The sequence below is a fragment of the Palaemon carinicauda genome, chromosome 14, assembly GCF_036898095.1.
Source record: "Palaemon carinicauda isolate YSFRI2023 chromosome 14, ASM3689809v2, whole genome shotgun sequence".
NCBI lineage: Eukaryota > Metazoa > Arthropoda > Malacostraca > Decapoda > Palaemonidae > Palaemon > Palaemon carinicauda.
The window spans coordinates 121,944,558-121,952,057 of NC_090738.1; the positions used below are offsets into that span (position 1 = coordinate 121,944,558).

Consider the following 7,500-nt stretch of genomic DNA (forward strand, 5'->3'; position numbering starts at 1 on the left):
AATTTCCATCAAATTTCTTATCATGAAAGAATAAAATGGATGAAAGACTTTAGAATTATTATTATTATTATTGTTATTATTATTCTTATTATTATTATTATTATTATTATTATTATTAGCTAAGCTACAACCCTAGTTGGAGAAAGCAGGATGCTATAAGCCCAATGGTTCCAATAGGGAAAACAGCCCAGCGAGGATAGGAAAAACGAAAACAGATAGAATAGTGTACCTAAGTATACCCTCAAGCAGCAGGGAAAATAGCCCAGCGAGGAAAGGAAAAACGAAAACAGATAGAATAGTGTACCTAAGTATACCCTCAAGCAAAATAAATCTAACCCAAGACAGTGAAAGATTATACTAAACGCATAGTGACGTGGGCATTGAAAGCTAATTTCCTTTTCACATGGAGTATTAACCCGGGACTTATAATGGAAAGGTTTCTGTAGCTATTGGCACAGTTGGTAGCGCCTTTGCCTTTCCTTTGAAGAGTCCTTAGTGTAAGTCCAATCAGAGGTAGTTTAAAGGTTTATAGGCTACTCATGAATGGCAGAGGCAAGAGACAGTGACATTGCCCTATCGAGCTGAACAATGCCCTAGAGACTGACCATACATATTATGTTTTCAGCGCCCAAGCCCCCTCTCCATCCAAGTTAGAACCAGGTAGGACCAGGCAATGGCTGGTGATGACTTAGCACATAGACCAATAGGCTCCCCCAAAGCCCCCCAACCTTAGCTCACAAGGATGGTAAGGTTGCAGACACTAAAGGAACTAACGAGTCTGAGCGGGACTCGAACCTCCGTCTGGCAAACACTAGACAGAGACGCTACCAATCAGGCCACAACAACCCCTGTTATTATTGGTTATTATTATAATCATTGCTATTATTGCTATTAGCATCATTATCATAGGGTATGCAATAGCTAAAATAAGGTTCTTTATTTATAAAACCGATGTAAGAAGGGAAAATAATAATTCGTAGACTTTAGATAGTCTATAAGTGTTATTGTGTGTTGTTACATCGTTATCATTTTCATATGAATAGGTATAAAAGGATGAAAATAATCACACGAATATTATTAAATCATATTATATAATGATAATATTAACAACAATGATAATAATAATAATAATAATAATAATAATAATAATAATAATGGGTGACACTTTTTCCAACTAGTGTTGCAGCTTGGTAATAATAATAATAATAATAATAATAATAATAATAATAATAATTAAGAATAGCACTTTCTCATTACTATTTCTATATTCTTCACCTTTTGTCGTGATATTTTTTATTACTTCTACAAAAATTTTCTATCTGTAAAGAGTAGTGTTCATTATCAGGCATTTCTGGAAACCTGTTGTAAGTTTAAAAGTAGAATCTTCTACCCAAAACTATGGAGCAGTTCTTGTTTTGTTAGCTATTTTCCTTTTTTACTCCAAATATTGTCGTTTGAAAATGAATTTGAAACTTGAAAAATATTCCTTTATATTTTCATGCTCTCTCTCTCTCTCTCTCTCTCTCTCTCTCTCTCTCTCTCTCTCTCTCTCTCTCTCTCTCTCTCTCTCTCTCTCTCTGTGCGCCCAATTGGATTTATCTATTTAAAGATAAAATAATTTAGGCCTAAGGCCCAAGGTACAACCAGGGTTGCCATTCGTACGATAATTATCGCATTCGTACGTTTATTTTTGGCCCGATACGATATACGACACATACCTTATATATATATATATATATATATATATATATATATATATATATATATATATATATATATATATATATATATATATATATATATATATATATATATATATATATATATTTATATATATGTGTGTGTGTGTGTGTGTGTGTGCGTGTGTTTGTGTGTGTTTAATTAAATAATTATACCAAAACACCTACCTTGAAATAAGTCATTCATGTTACTCCTTAATAATTATATTGAAAGTGTGTACGAGAATTTTGGGTGAAAAACGATGATATAAGGCTCATGTACGATAATCTAGTGGAAATAATCAGGCAACCCAGGGTACAACCCTATTTTCCGCGTTGCTCACTCGATAAGTCAAGATTTTGGAATAAATGACACTAATCAACAGTCTTCATTATTATTATTATTATTATTATTATTATTATTAATAATTGCTAAGCTACAACCCTAGTTGGAAAAGCAGAACGCTATAAGCTCAGGGGCTCCAACAGGGAAAATAGTTCAGTAAAGAAAGGAAACAAGGGAAAATAAAATACTTTAAGAACAGTAACATTAAAAAACTATCTTCTATATAAACTATGAAAACTTTAACAAAAGAAGATGAAGAGAAATTAGATAGAATAGTGTGCCCGAGTGTACCCTCAAGCAAGAGAACTCTAAACACAGCGTCCTGTGATTTTGTACCTGACAGTTAGGTCCTTTACCTCATATCATATACACAAAACACAAATTACTAGATTAAACTTATTGAAAATAAAAGAAAAAGTATCTAATACTTTTATGTTCTTGTTACATACCTTCAAGATTACGGCGACCAATTTTACAGTGGAGGAGTTGCCAAAAGCACTTTTGTATGTATTCCTTTCTTGGTGTATCAGCTTTGGTAAAGGTATGGCAGTCCGTATTGTTAGGCAGCAACTCTTGCTTTGAGCACACTTTTATCTGATGTTACTTGAAAAGAAAGTACAAAGAGAAAGGGCGTAGAAGCGCCTTCAATAAAAATACAACTCGACTCTACGATACAGGTGATCTCTACTGGACCGCGTCCGGGCCTCTAATGTCAGTCAGCGAAACTTGCTGCGTCATATTCTTATTGTATTTAGTGGATATTTAAGAAAATATATTCTATTAGATTTGATATATATAGCTTCGTTATTGATAAATATATTGATGAAATAATGCATCCAACAAGACTCCTAAAAAGCAATTGGCTGGAAGTCACTGGAAGTCATAGTTGCCAGTTAGTAACTAGATTGAGACTGGCTGGAAGTCACTGGAAGTCAGAGTTGCCAGTTAGTAACTAGATTGAGACACGTGCTTCGTAAGTTCCAGTATTTTGATATGTAATGGAATGTGTCATGTCATCGCGACTTCTGTAACACGGTATAATACAAAAAGAAAACACAATATCTTATTTGTATTTTCTAAAACAGCATTGATTGCTGTAATATTGCGCAACAGTAAAAGAATTCCTGGAATCAGTCGCACCCATTCAAGTTCTTCGTCTTTTCCTAGAGTCTTTTTTTTTTCTTTTCTTTTTTCGCTTTCGGTTACGAAGTTGGGCGTAGGTCATGGTTAACACGGCGCCCTGTTTGTTTGTTCACATCATACCCAACGAGCTGACTGATAAATTCAAATTCTATCTAATTTCTCTTCCTTTTGTTTTGTTAATATCTTTATAGTTTATTTAGGAAATATTTATTTTAGTGTTGTTATTCTTCTTAAAATCTTTCAATTTCCCTTGTTTCCTTTCCTCACTGGGCTATTATCCCAGTTGGGGCCTCTGGGCCTATAGCATCCTGCTTTTCCGAGTTGATAATAATAATAATAATAATAATAATAATAATAATAATAATAATAATGATAATAATAATAATGAAATTTGGCTCTAAACTTCTAAAGGATACGTTTACTGGATTTTAAGATGGATGCAGATGGGGGTCTGACCCTCTTTTCTCTATTTTTTTATTTGATCGTTTTATTAAGCTAATGTACCTCATGCATATTCTTTGAAGATTGACAGCAATTATGCTTATATCTCTCTAGTTTATCCAGACATTCAGGTTGCTGTTCGTGAGACTGGGAAAGTAGCCATTATTATTATTATCATTGTTATTGTTATTGTTATTGTTATTGTTATTGTAATTATCATTACTATTATTATTGTTATATTATTACATTATTATTATTATTATTATTATTGTTATTATTATTATTATTAAAACTATTATTATTATTATTATTATTATTATTAACTAAGCTACAACCCCTTGTTTGAGAAGCAGGATGCTATAAGCATAAGGGCTCCAACATAGGAAAATAGCCTAGTGAGGACAGGCAGTAAGGAAACAGAGATTTTATTAGAGTAGATTAGATTCTAATGTAGATAATTTACCGATAAAATCTTAATTTTGGTCTTTGTTAAGGAAATATTTGCCTTGGCGAACAGTGTTCAATTTTGTACAATATCAGAAAGCTTCAATAATTATGCAAGTTTTTTTAATGATTTGTCAACAAAAGGAAGAAAATTAAACCGAATCTTATGCAATAACAATAAATTTCTTATAATTCTGTTATGTGCGTTCTAGTTTAAATTCAATTTATCATCTTAATATCCTATTGTAGCCTAATATTTTGTTAATTCAAGTAGGCGTCACTTATCTTCAATAGACAAGGTTTACAAAAACATTACGAAAAACATATTTTCATGGAAAAAATCATCTGGAAATTTAAAGTAATATAGCGCGGAGAGTATCTACATCGGCCGTGTGTGGAATAGGAAAAATGAGAAGATTGTGGGAAGGATACGTAATAGAGAAGAAGAAGAAGAAGAAGAGGAAATTTCAACTTGTGAAGAATGAGAAGAAATATCAACCTGTTGAAGATAAGTTCAAGAAGGGGTCGAGGAATCATAAGACGTAGAAAAAACAATAGGAAGGAAAGGAGAAAGGTAAAGACGCATTTATCGTTTGCCAACAGGGAACGTATATTTTAACACCACGTTTCCAGCTTCCTCACAGAGTCACGTGATCAGCGCATGTAGCCTGACACCAGTTCTCCTCATCAGGCTAGAAACGTATTGCGCGACATTGGTTGACCTTTCCTATGCTGTAATATCTTCAAGGACGGTGAAAGACCGCCGGCTAAGCGTTGTTAACCAGTTATGGATAATTATGGAAGTCTGCTGTTGCAGTTAACAATGGGTCTTAAGGATGGACGAAGTAGTCTTTTGCTTGAATTGCAAATGAAGGATTTATCTATCACCTGGATGAGATCAATTGCGAGAGGAGTAATTCCGAGTGGAATAAGAGACACAAGAATAAAGATGGCTGGATAAGCCAAAATGCTCTCTCTCTCTCTCTCTCTCTCTCTCTCTCTCTCTCTCTCTCTCTCTCTCTCTCTCTCTCTCTCGTGCAAACTGCTCACACCTGGTAGGAACATTTAAGAGCTCGATTTAGACGAGGCCACGTGTCATTAATTGTGATAGCAACATCGGGTAGAGAGTAGTAAGACAAACATCTTTGGTTATACGATATTACAAATTATCTGACGATTGGTGTAAGGGAGGAGCAGGTTCCAACACTGGGCATTTATAAAGGAACGACAGTACAGAAGTGGACATACAGAACATGGATTTCATATATATATATATATATATATATATATATATATATATATATATATATATATATATATATGTATGTATGTATATATATGTATATATATGCATATATATACGTATATATATATATGTATATATATATATATATATATATATTTGTATATATATATATATATATATATATATATATATATATATGTATGTATATATATGTATATATATGCATATATATACGTATATATATATGTATATATATATATTTGTATATATATATATACTGTATATATATATATATATATATATATATATATATATATATATATATGTATATATATATGTATATATATCTTTGACGCCTATTAGCGCAAAAGGGTCCAAATAGTGGATTCAGTGTATAAATTCATCAAAGGATAGCCATTTCCTTGTGATGCCCAGTGCCTGACCGGTCCATACTAATTCCAATAAGATATCCACCAGAGAGAGAGAGAGAGAGAGAGAGAGAGAGAGAGAGAGAGAGAGAGAGAGAGAGAGAGAGAGAGAGAGCTACGTTTGAGAGTGCGGGTTAGATAACCTGGATATAACAGGTGTACAAAAGCCCTGTTTTCGAAGGATGTTTAATAGGGATTTTTTTTTTTTGGGGGGGGGGGGGGTGTGGGGGGGATGTTTAGTGGAGGAAAGCCATAGAATTACAATTTTTTAAAAAGTGTAACATTAATTGGTTCGTTCTCTCCCGTACAATTTCGTTGGTATATTTCTTTTTCCGGTGTGTGTGTGTGTGTGCTTGGTCAGTTGGTTGTATACCTGCTCGTTGCAAAGTTGGATTGTAATAAAGTAAAATCTCCACAGTAAATACTCATATATACATATATATATATATATATATATATATATATATATATATATATATATATATATATATATATATATATATATAGGCTTACACATCATCAGCCGTTACTAGTCCAATGTAAGACAAACGCCTTAGACATGTCCTTCCACCAGCTTTTGTTTTTGGTCTTTCTATGCCAGTCTATACTGGCAAACTTTCTCAATTCGTCAATTCATCGTCTTCTCTTTCTTCCCCTGCTTTTTTACAATCTCTATGGACCCATTCTGTTATTCTTGATATCCATCTATTATCTGTCATTCTCATTATTTGTCAGGCCCATGTCTATATCTGTCTCTTATATGTTGTTAGAATATCCTCTACTTTAGTTTACTTTCGTCTTCATGTTGCTCTTTTTCTGTCACTCAGTGTTATTCCCATCATTATTCTTCCCATAGTTCTCTGAGTTGTAACTAGCTTATGTTCTAAGGCTTTAGTCCATTATTTCATATAAATGATTCTTTGCAATGGAATTCAGGCCTCATGATGATGAATGGCAAAAAGGAAAAACTGAATAATGTATTAAACACATATCTAATTCAGAAGAGGTTTTGAAGGTAATGGACAAAACAGTTAATAAAAAATGCATTTATTAAATTTACTTATATATTTCTTAAGTTATAAACATCCAGAAAGACAATATATAAGATTTATCAAACGAGCAATGGTCTTGAAAGGACAAAATTCTAAATTAACAATATCAGTATTTCTAAAGCCTATCGCACATACGATTCTGAGATGATATGAACGGGTATCGATCAAATTTCAAAACGCACTTTGTTTTTTATGTAACTATACAGTAAATGTTTACACTAAACACGCTAAAAGAAGCAAACACAAGAACACATACACACACGCGCTTGACCGCTCACGCACACACACACACACACACACACATATATATATATATATATGTATATATATATATATATATATATATATATATATATATATATATATATGCATATATATAGAGTTATATGTAAGTAGGTATACACACATATCTATCTATCTATCTATCTATCTATCTACATTGAGATGATGGTGGGATGGTGGGTCTTACGCCACGATGACTTCGACCCATTACGTTTGATAAACCATCATGTAACTCATTAATAGTTTTTTTTAGTCAATATAGACACAATGGATTACTCTGGATCCAGACCTAACTCGTTCTTCCATACAGAATCGAGATAATGGTTGGTTATTATTATTATTATTATTATTATTATTATTATTATTATTATTACTATTATTGTAAGCTAAGCTACAACCC

The 7,500-nt window shown here is 32.5% G+C and overlaps 1 protein-coding gene across 1 annotated transcript in view; it reads right to left on the bottom strand.

Moving 5' to 3' along the window:
* The window catches only part of LOC137653301 (sodium/mannose cotransporter SLC5A10-like), a 5,336-nt gene extending 2,551 nt beyond the window's left edge, over positions 1-2,785 (bottom strand). Inside the window, exon 1 of the mRNA XM_068386672.1 lies at positions 2,514-2,785. The gene's annotated coding sequence lies outside the window, so the exon portion shown is untranslated. The remainder of the gene's footprint in view (positions 1-2,513) is intronic.
* Positions 2,786-7,500: the final 4,715 nt, after the last annotated feature.